The 16,473-nt window shown below is 49.5% G+C and overlaps 1 protein-coding gene across 1 annotated transcript in view; it reads left to right on the plus strand.

The window, feature by feature from the left end:
- The first annotated feature begins 11,071 nt into the window (after positions 1–11,071).
- Positions 11,072–16,473, plus strand: part of LOC309565780 (transmembrane protein 272-like) — a 101,334-nt gene continuing 95,932 nt past the window's right edge. The window contains exon 1 of the mRNA XM_082270771.1: positions 11,072–11,267. The gene's annotated coding sequence lies outside the window, so the exon portion shown is untranslated. The remainder of the gene's footprint in view (positions 11,268–16,473) is intronic.

A 16,473-nucleotide genomic window follows, 5' to 3' on the forward strand; every position in this document is an offset into this window, starting at 1 on the left:
CCCTTCCCTGCCAGTGTCATTATTACAGTAACAGTGCATATGTATAGCACTGATTACTGTAGTAATGTCACTGGTGCCCCCAAAAGTGTCAAAAATGTCAGTTAGGGGTCCGATCTGTCCCCCGCAATGTTGTAGTCCCTCAAAAAAAATTGCAGATCGCCGCCATTACTAGTTAAAAAAAAAATAAAACAATGACATAAATCTTTCCCGTAGTTAGAAGCTGCGATAACAACGTGGGGGGTTCTTTACTGTTAGGGCTACAAGATTGTGGAATTCTCTACCACAAGAGGTGGTTTCTGCAGGTAGTATGGTGGCTTTCAAAAGACTACTAGACGTACATCTCAAGGATCAGAACATTCAGGGGTATGCGAGATGATTACAGCCACACACACCTACACAGGTTGAACTGGATGGACTATTGTCTTTATTCAACCTCACCTACTATGTAACTATGTAACTATGTAACTTTTACGCAAACCAATCAAAATACGCTTATTGCGATTTTTTTTTACCAAACATATGTAGCAGAAAACAAATTGGCCTAAAATGTTAAAAAATTTTGATTTTTACATTTTTTTTTGGGGAATTTCATAAAAAAAATGTGAAAAATATTGTTTATAGCTCAAAAAGTAAAAGGAATAGGGTAAAATCTTCCGGTCTTAAAGCGGTTAAAAATATGCTCATTGAGAATTGTTTTGTCAAAGACATGTAGCTAAATACATTTTGGCCTAAATATACGACAAAAATTTAATATATTGGATATTTTTTAACTGTCAAAGTAGAAAAATATTGTTATTTTTTTCAAAATTGTCGCTCTTTTTTTATTAATATCGCGAAAAATGAAAAGCGCAGAGGTGATCAAATGCCACCGAAAGAAAGCTCTATTTGTGGGAAAAAAGAATGTAAATTTAGTTTGGGTACGGCGTTGCATGACCTGCGCAATTGTCAGTTAAAGTCGCACAGTGGCAAGTTGCAAAAAGTGGCCTGGACGTAAAGCAGGAAAATCCTCCGGTGGTAAAGTGGTTAATGGCTGTGTTGAGTTATTTTGAGGGGACAGCAAATTTACACTGTTATACAAGCTGTACACTCACTACTTTACATTGTAGCAAAGTTTAATTTATTCAGTGTTGTCAAATGAAAAGATATAATAAAATATTTACAAAAATGTGGGGGGTGCAGTGGCGGCCGGTGCGTTCAGGGAGCAGGGGCGCCGCCCCCCTGTCCATGCGTCCGGCGCCCCTGCATGCAGGGGCGCCGGACGCATGGAGCTCAATGGGTTTTTTTTTCCATCACCTGATTAGAGCCAGAGGCTCTAATAGGGCGATGCAAAGGCGATGCAGAGTAGTGCGTCCCGAGCCCACACATTGTGTGACAATACCGAATAAAAATTAGCTATTGTCACATGGATCCTCCTCCTGCCCAATCAGGGAGCGTGTGCGATACGCGCTTCCTGATTGGCAGCAAGGCAAACCAAATGCCATTGGCCGAGGAGGAGGCGGGAGCGGGAGGACTCGTGCAGACGCCGGGGGAATCGGGATTGAAGCCGCCACCGCCGGGACACTGAAGGGAAAAGGTGCCGCCGCAGCTGCTCCAGGGCTCCAGGTAAGTGCACTGGTCTCGGGGGGGGGGGGGGCATTGAAGGGGGCACGTTCGCACGCTGGTCTCTGCATTGAAAGGGGACATGTACGCTGGTCACTACATTCTAAGGGGACATGTTTGCTTGGCACTACATTCTAAGGGGACATGTATGCTGGTCACTGCATTCTAAGGGGACATGTGTGCTGGTCACTACATTCTAAGGGGACATGTGTGCTGGTCACTACATTCCAAGGGGACATGTGTGCTGGGGGGGGCATTGAAGGGGGCATGCACGAACGCTGGTCTCTGCATTGAAAGGGGACATGTACGCTGGTCACTACATTCTAAGGGGACATGTGTGCTGGTCACTACATTCTAAGGGGACATGTATGCTGGTCACTGCATTCTAAGGGGACATGTGTGCTGGTCACTACATTCTAAGGGGACATGTGTGCTGGGGGGGGGGGCATTGAAGGGGGCATGCATGCACGCTGGTCTCTGCATTGAAAGGGGACATGTACACTGGTCACTACATTCTAAGGGGACATGTGTGCTGGTCACTACATTCTAAGGGGACATATATGCTGGTCACTGCATTCTAAGGGGACATGTGTGCTGGTCACTACATTCTAAGGGGACATGTGTGCTGGGGGGGGGGGGCATTGAAGGGGGCACGCATGCACGCTGGTCTCTGCATTGAAATAGGACATGTACCCTGGTCAGTACATTCTAAGGGGACATGTGTGCTGGTCACTGCATTCTAAGGGGACATGTGTGCTGGTCACTACATTCTAAGGGGACATGTGTGCTGGTCACTACATTCTAAGGGGACATGTATGCTGGTCATTGCATTCTAAGGGGACATGTGTGCTGGTCACTACATTCTAAGGGGACATGTGTGCTGGTCCCTACATTCTAAGGGGACATGTATGCTGGTCACTATATTCTAAGGGGGAATGTACGCTGGTCACTGCATTCTAAGGGGGCATGTATGCTGGTCACTACATTCTAAGGGGGCATGTACGCTGGTCACTGCATTCTAAGGGGGCATGTATGCTGGTCACTACATTCTAAGGGGGCATGTACGCTGGTCACTGCATTCTAAGGGGGCATGAATGCTGGTCACTACATTCTAAGGGGGCATGTATGCTGGTCACTACATTCTAAGGGGGCATGTACGCTGGTCACTACATTGAAGGGGGCATGTATGCTGGTCACTGCATTGAAAGGGGCATGTACGCTGGTCACTGCATTGAAAGGGGCCATGAATGCTGGTCACTGCATTGAAAGGGGCATGTACGCTGGTCACTGCATTGAAAGGGGGAATGTAGGGGGCGTGGTCTCGGCATGGCGGCATAAGGACTCTCTGAAGGAGAGCTCCCGGCACTTTGCCCGCAACTAACCTTAATACCGACTCCGGAGACTACCCCATTCTGATCCTAACGGGATGCCCCCGAAGCTGCGACAGTCCCAGCAGTCACAGCGGACGCTCCGGGTCTGATCCCACTCCATCAGAGACTTCTTTTCCGGCAGCCGCCGGTCCGTGCCTACTACTCCTACTGCTCCCAAGATGACGGCCGCCCTCCAGATGCCCGCAGTGAGTGCGCTCTCTCCCATTCCATCCCCGCGCCTGGACTCCACGGCTCCACCGTCCCCGGCATCCACAAGCTCTACCTCGGGCCGGATGGATCCCGCTGCTGCGGCGGCCCTGGCCCACATCCTGTCTCTCCCCACGGCCGTGGACTTGGATAGACTGGCCGACAGGGTTGAGAGGGCCCTCCGCCAGGAGATAGAGGCAGTGAAGGCTGACACTGTTCACCTGGGCCACAGGGTGGAGTCGGTGGAGACAAAGGTGGAAGACATACTGCCTGTGGTTCAGGCGCTTTCTGACCGCTGCAGGATAGGCGCATTGACACTTTATTAGATCAGCTGGACGATATGGAGAACCGAAGCCGCAGGGTGAACATTCGTATCAGGGGCCTGCCTGAGGCTACTGCGGCGAGGGACATTGTCCCCACTCTTCAGGGAGTTTTCAAGCAGATCCTGGGAAGGGACAGGCCGGATCACATTGAAATCGGCAGAGCACACAGGGCGCTGCCCCCCCCCCCCCCCCGACGACCCTGATAAACCTCGGGACATTATCTGTAAGCTCCACAAGTACACAGTGAAAGCCCGCATAATGTACCACATGCGTGGGGTCTCTGCCATCGACTTTGATGGGGCGCAGCTGTCCTTGTACCCGGACATTTCCCGCCGCACTCTGATGCAACGCAGGGCCTTGAAACCCCTGTTGGAAACTATTAGAGAAGTCGACCTGACCTACCGCTGGGGTTTTCCCTTCAGCCTCTCAGTTACCAAGCATGGTAAACAACATGTCCTGAGGAACCGGGACGACCTGCCGCATTTTCTACCCCAACTGGATCTTCCCCCTGTGGACATTCCGGATTTGCGTACCACTCCTGAACTGCCCTTGCCAGCCCGCACGCCATCATGGCGCTCGGCACGCCGGCGTGGTCGCAACCGCAACCGATCCCGCAACCGGCCCTGCCGCTCAGATCCCTGAGGACTTGACGACCTGGAGGTCCCGTGTTCTATAAGACATTCCTGGAATCTTGCAAGTTGCCCTGACAGCGGGACCCCTACGTTGATCCTGACCCTGTTGGAGTAGCGTTTCCTGCGAGCCCGTGGCATGGGGATCATGTCGCTCGGCCTCTCGGGACTGAGACGGTGGGGGTACCCCTCTCCACCTGCGGACTGCTGCTTGCTGCCGGATTTTTCCCTCCTTTTTCTAGTCATTTTTATTTTTATTTTTTGCTAGGCTCCTGTTGGGACTAATGGACCGGGTTCCGATATACCTGCAAGAATCTGGCGGAGTGCCTCCGCTCCTCCTGCCCTACAATTTTCCCCCCTTCTATACACATGTTTTTATTGTGTTTTGGCACTCGAGGGAGTGCGTGTTTGGCCCCATTTTTCCGGGGCCTTAGCCATTGGTGGACGGGGACGGGGCCCCACCCTCCGCACCCGTATCGGGTGGGGCGTTTGGGGCTCGCCCCGGTCGGCCGAGACGCTCATCTGGCGGGGTGGGTGGCCCCCTCGGTTTGCGGGGGCTCCCCTCCTCCAGCACTTGGTTTACTTTGTTGTCTTGTTCCTGTTCCTGTTTTCTCTCCTCCCCTCCCCCATTTTCATTTTTGAGTCTATGAGTCACGTGTTGTTGATTTCTACTTTGCAGGGTGTGCTGTCGGGCAGTCGATGGTGTTGCTGGGTCTCTCTCTCACTCCTGTCCTGGGCATGTGGGTCCTAGGATCTGACATCTTATGAATGGCTCCTTTGAAGATCCTGACATATAACATTCAAGGCCTGAGCTCCCAATTTAAAAGAGGTAAGTTGTGGCTTGAGTTGCGTAGACTAGGTGCACAGGTGGTTTTCTTGCAGGAGACGCATTTCGCCCCCCAATCCATGCCCAGGTTGCCCACTCACTTATACAGTCAGTGGTTTCACAGCCACTCCCCGCGACCAAAGTCTGGGGGAGTCGCTATTGCTCTTCACAGGGACTTCCCGTTTGTTCCGACTGACACCCTCTCTGACGCACAGGGCAGATATGTCTTCCTGAAGGGGACGCTGTATGGCCGTCCATTGACTTTGGCCTCCCTTTATGCCCCGAATTCGGGTCAGCTGACCTTCCTTGAGTCGACCTTGGACACTCTGGCCACGTTCCGAGAGGGCCAGTTGATCCTTGGGGGGGATTTTAATTTCTGTTTGGGCCCTCGCACTGACACGTCATCCGGGCGCTCGGCGCACTAGTTCGCGGCACACCACCAACTCCTCCGGCTGTTGCAGACACACGGCCTGGTGGATTGCTGGCGACTCCTCCATCCCTCGCTGCGGGACTACAGCTACTACTCGGCGACTCATGACTCCTATTCGCGCATTGACATGCTCTTAATTGACCAGTCCCGACTAGACTCTCTGGCGGGTGCGGACATCTCAGTCTGCACTCTCTCGGACCATGCTCCGGTGACGGTGCAGATGGACTTCCCCCACCGTGGGGACAGGGAATGGACATGGAGACTGAACGAAAACCTTCTTGATGACGCAGTGGTGACTAATACTGTGACTGACACGATTTCTAACTATTTCCGCGAGAACGATAGTGAGGACGTTGCCCCGTCGGCGATTTGGGAGGGGCACAAGGCGGTCGTCCGTGGCGAGCTGATTTTGCAGGGGGCACGACTGAGGAAGGACCGCTTGGCGGACCTTAACCGGCTTCTCACGCAAATTCGCGAGACTATCACACAAGCGTTCACGGGCGTCGGGGTTCCTCCAAAAACTGCAGGGCCTGCAGGAGGAGCTGTCCGCTCTCCTGGAGGCTCAGATACGTAGCAGGCTTAGGTATATCTCCCACAAATTCTATGAGTACGGTAACAAGTGCGGGCGCTTGCTGGCCAGAGCCCTACGTAAGCAGCGGGCCTCGACTCGCATCCCCAAGTTACAGACCCCCCCAGGGCCCGATAACCCAGATTCTGTGTCGGGAAGCATACAGCTCCTTGTCCACTTCTGTGCTTTAGCCTGACTTTACTTGTTGTTCAGCAGGACACAGAATAAGGAGACTCAGACCGAGTCATGCAGATCTATTTGAAACAGCTGAGAGGCCCCAACCTCTCAGAACAGGTGGAAGGAAGAAAGTGAAAGGGAAACATGGCATGTTCTTTCTTGGAACACCTGGGTCTAGGTCCCCGGATGACTGGCTGGGTAGCGGCGCTTTACGCCTCACCTGAAGCCAGGGTGAAGGCAGGGGGGTATCTTTCCCTGCCCTTCCCGATCCACAACGGTACGTGCCAGGGCTGCCCCCTTTCGCCTTGGCTTTTCGCCCTGACCCTGGAGCCATTTCTGGCGAGAGTCAGGGCGAACCCGGACATTGGGGGGGTCACGGTAGGCCCAGCAGAACACAAATTATCTGCCTACGCGGACGATGTCCTTTTTTACATCACCAGACCTCAGACGTCGCTTCCTGTGCTCATGTCCGAGCTCCGGTCCTTTCATACACTTTCCAACTTCAAAATTAATTTTGACAAGTCGGAGATCCTACCCCTCTCCGTCCCTCCGGACATGGCCATGGCCTTGCAGTCCTCCCTACCGTTCACCTGGTGCCACTCCAAACTTACGGTAAGTACCTGGGGGTTTACCCTCCTGACTGACTGTTCCACGGACGTGTTCGGACTCAATTATGTGCCCCTGCTGAACGTGATCCGCAGGGATCTGACGGACTGGACCAAATTGACGCTGACATGGATTGGGAGGGTGAATGTGCTCAAAATGAACATCCTGCCGCGGATTTTATTCTACTTACAGATGCTGCCTGTGCGTTTACCCAGGTCTTTCTTCTTGAGCCTCAACAGCCTGTTTATCCATTTTGTATGGAATGGTAAGCATCCCCGCCTGGCTTTTCCTCTCATGCAGCGTTCCAAGCGGACCGGTGGCCTGGGGATCCCCGTGATTCGGAGATACTACGAAGCGATTGCTTTGCAGCGAATCCTGGACTGGCACCACCACGTCCGGGACAAGCTTTGGGTTCCTATGGAAAAATATATGGCAGGCAGGAACCTGGCCCATGCTCCTTGGCTCCCCAGGGAACACAGAGGCCTCTCCGCACGGGTCTCCCCATCCACAACCCATACCTTGCAGATTTGGGATGACGTCAATGCCAAATCACAGCTGTCGGCGGCGATCTCCCCGCTAGCGCCACTCGGGGGTTTCCCGTGGTTCCTCCCAGGGGAGGATGTTTCCTTCTTTGGGGTGTGGGCGTACGGCGGGAAGATGCGCTGCGGACGCTTTGTACAGGAGGGGAGGATGCTGCCACTCTCGGAGCTCAGGGAGCATACGGGAGATACCCGATGGACCTGTGGCATTATCGCCAGTTGACTCACTTCCTTCTTCCTAAGATGGAGGTGATTCGTTCTCCGACGCAGATGTCCCCCTATGAGAAGCTATGCATCTCCAAGGACCCGATCCAGCATTCCATTACGCTGCTGTACCAACTTATTTGCCCCTCGGACCAGGAGTCCAAGCCCTTATTTGTGAGGGAGTGGGAGAGGGACTTGCAGTGCACCTTTTCTGAACAACAGCTGACCCATATGTACCAAGTGACCCACTCTAGCACGGTGGATACTAAGATGCAGGAAAACAGTTATAAATTACTGACGAGGTGGTACAGGGTGCCCTCCTGGCTCGCGCGGATCTTCCCCGGTGCCTCAGACTGCTGCTGGCGGGGCTGCGGGGACAGGGGCACCTTCCTCCACATTTGGTGGGGGTGCCCGCTCCTGCGGCCGTTCTGGGTGGACATTCGGGCACAGATCTCGGCGATCCTGGACGTGGATGTCCCTGATGAGCCACGACACTTTCTTCTGCACGTGCCATACATCCCTCTTAGCAGATATAGGAAATGTGTTCTGCCGCACTTGTTAAATGCCACTCGTCGCCTGGTCCCAGTGTTCTGGAAGCAGACAAGGGTGCCTGATAGGGCGGCTTGGATCACACTGTTAAACAATATTATGGCGGCTGAGGAGTGGATGGCCCGGTGTAAGGACCGTTATGACAAATTTTACATGAAATGGGCAGTGTGGATAGACTATACAGCCTCGGGCGCGGGCGGCTCTGCGCCCGTGCCGGTGGCTGACCCTGCTGTGTGATGGACTCTAGCCATGGACACATGTTGACTCAGACAGTATTGAGACGATGCTGCCCAGCTCCTCTCTGCCCAGCTGTATTTCTGCCCAGCACCTCTCTGCCCCTTTCTTCGTCCTCCCCCCCCCCCCTCCTCGTCCTTCCCCCCTTCTTCGATTTCTGGCCTTGGCTTCCAGTCTATACCTGACCTACCCTTGACGTGTGTAGCACTTACAATGATGACAGATGTGTTCAAACGTTGCCTGAAAGGGCCATCGCCCTTACTCATTCTCCTTAGTTGCTTTGTACAAGGTTCTTTTGTTTCTTGGTTACAATGGCCTCCTAACCTTAATGATGCAATGTCCAGTACCCTTGCGGGGTACGCTTCCTTATGTATGTTGTTGACCTAATTCCTTTGCCTTTCTGTTTGTTTAATGTTTGCATTTTGAAACTTAAATAAAGATTATACAAAAAAAGAAAGGGGGAATGTATGCTGGTCACTGCATTGAAAGGGGGCATGTACGCTGGTCACTGCATTAAAAGGGGGCACGCTGGTCTCTCTGCATTGAAAGGGGGCACACTATACCTTAATTACTGAAGGCCCCTTTCACACTTTTGCGACCTCAAAGTCACGCAATTTTTTACAGCGTTCTTTGCCACAAAGCAATGCCTATTACATTTCTCTGTTTGTGCCCCCCCCCCCCCACACAAATTTTGAGCACTAGCCGCCACTGGAGGGGTGTACTAAATTTTTTGAGATACTGTATGTATGAATAATCCTAATATGTACTATAAGGGGTTTAATACTGTACTAGTGGAAGGGACTGCTAAAAGTCCACAGGTTAGGGGGCACAAATGACTTGCCTTGCCCTGACAACCCACACTACACCAGTGGTGAACATTCTACAACCCCCAGTCATCTAGCCATTACAATCTGACCCTTATCAAAGTCCCTCAAATCCTTATGCTTGCCCATTTTTTCTGCTTTTAACACATCAACTTCAGGGACAACATGTTCAGTTGCAGCCTAATAAATCTTACCCAATTTTGGATGCCGTTGTACTAAAATAATCAATGGTATTTCGCTTTACATGTAGTCAGTGGTCATAATGTTATGGCTGATCGGTGTGTGTACAGGGCCGCTGATAGTGGGAGACCACCAGTCCTCCTGTAGGGGGCCCGAGCACACAGGGGGCCCCAACAGCACGGTGAATCGGTGCGGTCGGGCAGGGGGGCAAGTGCAGAAGGAAACCCTGTGTGACTCTCTGCAGAAGCTGAAAGACCATTTCTTCCCCCCTCCTGCCAGCTTTCAGCTACTGCGGGGAGAGACACAGACAATCATTCCTGTAATTGCTTCTCTGACGAAGATCCCCCTCCCTGTTCTGCCTGCTTCTGATCCCCCCTCCCTGTGTGCCCCCTTTCATTGTGCCCCCCGCCCCACCCACAGCGTTGCATGCTACCCTGCAAAAAAATAACAAATTGTAAAAAAAAAATAATAATAATAAAACATTGTAAAAAATAATTATAAAACATCCTCGACTCGTGGCATACCCGGACAGTGTAAAAAAATTGGTATCCACTGATTACCTGTTATATTGGGGTCCATGTGAAACCGGTCCAGCTTGCGCATATAAGCCACCCCTTGGGGGACCGTAAGGCCCTTACGGGGTCATCTGGCTTGGAGAAAAAAAAAAAATAATAATAAAACATTGTAAAAAAAATTTATAAAACATCCTCGACTCGTGGCATACCCGGACAGTGTAAAAAAATTGGTATCCACTGATTGCCTGTTATGGTGGGGTCCATGTGAAACTGGTCCAGCTTGCGCATATAAACCACCCCATGGGGGACCGTAAGGCCCTTACGGGGTCATCTGGCTTGGAGATATGTGGGATGTTGGCGGGAGATGGTATGCGTGGTCAAATCAAAAAAAATTTGGAAAATGAATATGTTTGTGAAGTTTGGCTCTTATGAAATCACGGCCTTATATTGGGTGAATAAAAGCTGTTAAAGTTCCTGATGAAGCAAGGACTTATCCTGCGAAATGCATTGAACGAGCAATCACCCTATCTATCACAGCTACCAGAATATTTGTATGCTGCTATTGATTATGTTGTATGTCTTTTGTATTGATGATTTTACTAAAGAATAAACTTTGTTTTTTTTTTTTTTTTTTTACCATGTTGTTGCTTACCTCTATACTATAGATAGCAGATCCATTATAGTCCTATATCCCCATTTTTTCCCTTCATTCATTGGGTTCTAGGACCAGTGGAAACTTTTCCTCTTTTTTTCTATATAAAACATCCTAAAATAAAATGTAAACATTTTCAACATTTTAAAAATATATATATTTTTTTAAATGTAAAAAACAATTAAAAAGGGGCAAGTTCCATGTTATGTTTGTGCCTGCTAATAATGATTTTAGTGTATTTTTTGTGAAAATATTGTCTTTAAATATTGGGGGGCTGCCAGGTAGGCTGTACGGGGCCCTGTGATTTCTAACTGCAGCCCTGTGTATATTTATTTTTTATTTCAGGTACTTATATAGCGCTGTCAATATATAATATATATATATATATATATATATATATATATATATATATATATATATTAGAGCAATCTGTATGGCTTTGAAGTTTCATTATCTGGTCTAAAAGTGCAATTTTATTTATTTAGTTATTTGGTTAACTATAGGAGCTCTGATGGCAATAATGGGTTAAGTTTGCAGGTTTATATTAAACTGCATCCTTGTAAAATTGCTGGCTCCAGCTAAACCCATCGCCTCCAATATGTTTTGATGTGAAGTGCCCCCTTCATCCACTATCCCCTTACTAGTATTAGCTGTGTAGATGGAGTGCAGCAGACAGACCCAGGCTCCAGCCAGCCCTTCCCACTGCAGTGAGGACGTCCCTGGGAAGGGCCTGCAGCTGTTCGTGCTGTCATCATCACTATGTCCGGACTAGAGAGGACAGAGACAGCACAAGACAGGGATCGGGCCACTGCTTATCACTCTACTCTCTAATCAGGTGAGATCGCTACTTTTATGCTTTAAACATGCAGCTAGAAGAAGCAGATGAGACATATACTGAATTAATAAACTGATCAACTTCAGTAACCTTCAGCAACCTGCATAGCACAGCCATGGATCTCTGCCAGGAATAGAACTGCGGAGTTATTAGTTTCTGGAACATTTTCCCATCCTTAGGAGGAAGGCTATGCACCATGTGCTGTCAGAGATCACTGCATGGTATTTATTATTTGTAGTAGATCTTTGGAAAGCCTTGCTATCAGGATTCCTATACAGTGCACAGAAATATTTGGGTGATCTAGGGACAGCTGACTTCCCTAAGTTCATCCAGTTCTGATACATAGAGCAGGGAGTGGTTGATGGCAAACAGTGGGATTGTATTGGCATTGATGCAGTGCAGGTCTCTGCTACAGGAAAGGCGCAGTCTTATGTCAGACTTCTGGCTTCAGATTTAAAGGGGTCTGCTAAACCTTAGTATAAGATGTTCACCTGGATTGTGTTTATTTTAATGAGTGTTAGCGGCAGATACAAAATGTTTTAGAATGAATGCGCTCTGTGTATTATGCAGTCCTGTGCCCAGCGCTCTGTGTATTATGCAGTCCTGTGCCCAGTGCTCTGTGTATTATGCAGTCCTGTGCCCAGCGCTCTGTGTATTATGCAGTCCTGTGCCCAGTGCTCTGTGTATTATGCAGTCCTGTGCCAGCGCTCTGTGTATTATGCAGTCCTGTGCCAGCGCTCTGTGTATTATGCAGTCCTGTGCCAGCGCTCTGTGTATTATGCAGTCCTGTGCCAGCGCTCTGTGTATTATGTAGTCCTGTGACCAGCGCTCTGTGTATTATGCAGTCCTGTGCCATTTAACAATAAAAATTAAAAATCTGGTCACCTTCGTTTTGGAATGTGCTTGTCTGTTTTCAAGAAATACTTTACTGCTGAGAAGCATAGGCGCATTTTATCCAGCTATTAACAAACCAACACCTTGCCCCCCAAAAAGACGCACAGACTGATTTAAGTTGGAATTAGGGTAAGGCCACAGCTTTAAGCCCCGTACACACGTACCGATCGTCGGCCGAACGATCGGCCGTCTTTTGTCCCCGGGCTGTCGTGTCCGCTGAAAAGTGCAAAGGACTGCACACGAATTTTGTCCGCCAACAACAGCCGACTGCAGAAGTGATGTCATGTGATGGTTAACTTTCCCTGTGTTTTTTCTTTTCTGAGCATGCCCAGTCTTGCAAATCTGCTGTCTGTCGGCCAAAATCTGTACTGACTGGCGAACAATCGGCCGTTCTGGTGTCAGCATACAAAAATTTTAATGCTTGTACGACAGATTCTGTTCAGCCGAAAGTGCGCTGTCGGCTGTCGGAAGCATCATACCAACAAGCCGAAAATCGGCCGATCGGTCGTCGGCCGAATCTTTTCGGCCGACAATCTGCACGTGTGTACGGGGCTTAACTTTAACTTACCAACTGTAACAATACTTAAAATACTACATAACTGCCAGTCACAGTTCTACCGTGAGCATCCATAACAAAACACAAATAATCTAGGAGGCCTGTCTCTTCCATCAGTGCGAGACAGGCATTAAACTCATCCCAGAATTAAATTTGAGGGTATAGCTCAAAAAGCGAAATCCATCACTGACGAGGTAAAACCGCCAATGAAGCTGTGACGAAACTTACAACAGGCGCGTGGGTGGACAACTCTTGTGACATCAGAATCTCCTTAAAGTAGTGGGATGTACCCTTGCGTAGCCTTCTCTAGAGTTCAGGCTCCACACAGTCACCGCGTACCTTAGTGGCAAATCGCATCACAGCCACTTAACCTCCCTGTTTTAGGTTAACGCTCACGTAGCTGCCAAGCTTCCAGCAGTCAAGGAGCCTTCATTCGATTGTTTATGTAATGTGAAAATCTAGAGCAGGGGTTTCAAACTCACTTTCATCGCAGGCCGCATCAACGTTATGGCTGCCCTCAAAGGGCTGGTTGTATATGGGGTGCACTGTGTACAGAGCAAAGGGTTTTGGGGGTGTGCTGTGTACAGAGCGAAGGGTTTGGGGGTGGGCTGTGTACAAAGCGCAGAACGTGGGAGTGTGCTGTGTACAGAGCAAAGGGTTTTGGGGTGCGCTGTGTACAGAGCGAAGGGTTTTGGGGGATGCGCTATGTACAGAGCGAAGGGTTTTTGAGGATGCGCTGTGTACAGAGCGAAGGGTTTTTGAGGGTGCACTGTGTACAGAGCGAAGGGTTTTTGAGGGTGCGCTGTGTACAGAGCGAATGGTTTTGGGGGGTGCAGTTAGAAGCAGTAATGTAAAAGAGGATCGAGAGGGCAAAAAAAATGCATACATTGCAGAGTCCTATTACTAACAGACTATTCACAGTAGTGTCTCAGTCAGGGTAACTTGTAGCTGTATACAGTACAGGGGCAGAATGGTAACTTTTGGCCTAGGGGGCAAGTACAAACCAGAGGCCCATGGTGCAGCGACTCAGCCCCCCTCCCACTTTCTCTCACCCACTCTCCCAATCCTCCTCCTGACCCCCATCCCAAGCTGAAGCCCTGCTCCAGATCCAGATGGCCAGCAGGGGGAGGTTGGGGAGAGCTGGAACAGCTCGGTTGGGGGTGGCTGGGGCAGAAAAGTCTCCAGTGGGGCATGGAACCGGCCTCTGCTCAGACACAGTTTACACCATCCATGCTGAGCGGGGGAGGCCTGCTCTTTGTCCTTGTCTTCAACCCGCACTCAGTAGGTCAGCAGCAGGGACTTTTTACCTCTCTTCACCTGGAATCCTTTAGGCATGTCTGTGGCAGAAGCGGTGCAGCCTTTTTACGAGGCATCAAAGCGGCCCAGGGGGCAATTGCCCCCCTGCCCCCTGGACCAGTCCTCCCCTGATACAGTAGTCCTTGTAAGACTCTAAAAGTGTATTGTATAAACTGTATTTACTATAACTTACTTAAAGTAAAAGCAAAATGTTTTTACTTTAATGCATTCTCTGCATTATGCCTCGTACATGGGGCAGTACAAAGGACTAAAAGATAAAACCTGAAATGAAGAGACAAACACAACTTTTGTTTTAATTTATGGACTATAATGGATACGGCGTTTATTAAGGGGTAATCCAAATTAAATTATAATCTATAAAACTTCATCAATAAATTTTAACTTTTAAGTTACATAAGGACCATATATCAGTTTATTTACTAATCGTTTCATATAGTCCATCCAGAACTGCACTGCATGACAAACCCCACTAACAAAAGCTATGACAAATTTTTGAAAGAAGGGAGGGTGGACGGGAGCAGCCTCCTCTTCTAAGTACCCCCTTTGCCACTCTGCACCTCCCCAGCCCTCTGATTATTGTATTAGACGATGAAGAAGCTCTTCTATTGCAAGTCAGTGTGAGCAGCCGCTCTGCTCAGGTGGCTGCCAGAGCGGGAAAACGGACGCTCTTATAGCCCCTGTGCATGCTAACCCGAATTGGCCAATAAGGAGATGTTGCTATGCACTCCGGTCTTCTGCCATCTCCCAGGGCAACTTGTAACATAAAAAGGGGAGGGGAAGAGAACCAGCGCACTTTGCATTGTCCCATGGAGCCCCGCTTGAGCGCTAGGGGCTCAATCATGAGAATATCAGACAAATGATTTTTCGTTTGTTTTGCATGCTAGTCTCATATCGAAAATGAAGAGGTTACTTAGTTATGAAAATTCTCGTACGACAGAATACAACTTTGGAAGTGATGTAAAGTGTTGTATTGTAATGTAATGTATTCTTTCGTTTCTGAGCATGCATGGCCTTGGTCTTCTGATTTTTTTCAGACAAATGCTGTACTGAAAACATGAAAATCGTATGATAAAACTTTTGTGTTTGTCCCTTCACGGAAATTCACATGAACAGTCAAAAGCCATGTACTAATACTTGCAAAGCGTTATTTTTTGTCCGATTTTCTGATCGTGTCTACTAGGCTTTAAAGTGAAAAAAACATTCATTGATCAGCTCCCCCCAGCACCCCCTAAGTGCTTATCTCAATCCAGAGCTGTGCCCAAGAACAGCAGATCTGCTCTCCCTCTTCCCACAGGACTCAGAGGCAGCAGGGGGAGACATTGGCTCCTGCTGCTGTCAATTAAATCCTATGGGGAAGGAGCTGGGGCGGGGCCAAACCACGCTGTGTGTGTTTATAGATGCACAAGACCCAGCTAGGGATCGAGCCTGCACGAGTGCCCCTATAGTAAATAACTTGCTATGGGGCACTCGAAAGGGAGGAGGAGCCGAGATTGCTGGCAGGGGACCCCAGAAAGAGACAAAAGGGACCACTCTGTGCAATACCATTGCACAATGTAGGTAAGTATATTATGTTTATTGTTTTTGGCAAAAAAAAAAAAATAACGCTTTGCAACCACTTTAAGTGAAACAGTTCAGAGCACAAACAGTTACTTGCGATTAACCTCATAATCTGTGTCTCCCACAGTGATGTCCAGGGTAGCTGTGGTAACATAACAGCTGAACAGATACAAGGGCCACACCAATGGAACTGGAGCGGCTCTTCCAAAGTAGCTGGCTCTTCAGAGAAGCTGCCTGCAATTAGGGCCCGGCCCGGCTGCCTGCATGCCAGTTCTGACAGTGGAGGGCCTCTTACCTGGCTGCAGATCACTTGCCCACCTGTCTCTGCCTCATCCGGTGTGGCCTCTCTGAGCTACCGAGGGAGGAAAGCTGAAGGATTTATACTCCCCTGGTGTGTCCATAAACCCAGAGAATTGTGGAAAATGCATTAAAGCGATTGTAAACCGCTAGAGTTTTTTTTTTGGGGGGGGGGGGTGACCTGTGGAGTAAAGCCATAATGTCCTAGTTTGCATCGCATACTAGCACATTATGTTAAACTTACCTGAAAATTAAGCCCTCCTGCGTCGAAGTCAGCACTGCAGGCGCCTCCATCTTCACCCATCTTGCTTCCGGGTTCCCAGCTCTGACTGGCCGGAGTTGCAATGATGTCACTCCCACGCATGCAACATTGCCCCGGTCCTCACAACTTCCACGCTGGTACAAGGAACCCTAGGAGCTGTCCTCCGTTCCTCCGAATGATAGTCCGGTTTGCCGTGTAGCCACGGTAGTCATGGCATGGCTACATGGCAAACCCGTCCCGACTATCATTCGGAGGAACAGAGGATGGCTCCTAGGGTTCCTTGTACCAGCGTGGAGGTGGTGAGGACCGGTGCAACGTTCCGT

This window comes from Pelophylax lessonae (genome assembly GCF_965119305.1).
Source record: "Pelophylax lessonae genome assembly, chromosome: 10".
Taxonomy (NCBI): Eukaryota; Metazoa; Chordata; class Amphibia; order Anura; family Ranidae; genus Pelophylax; species Pelophylax lessonae.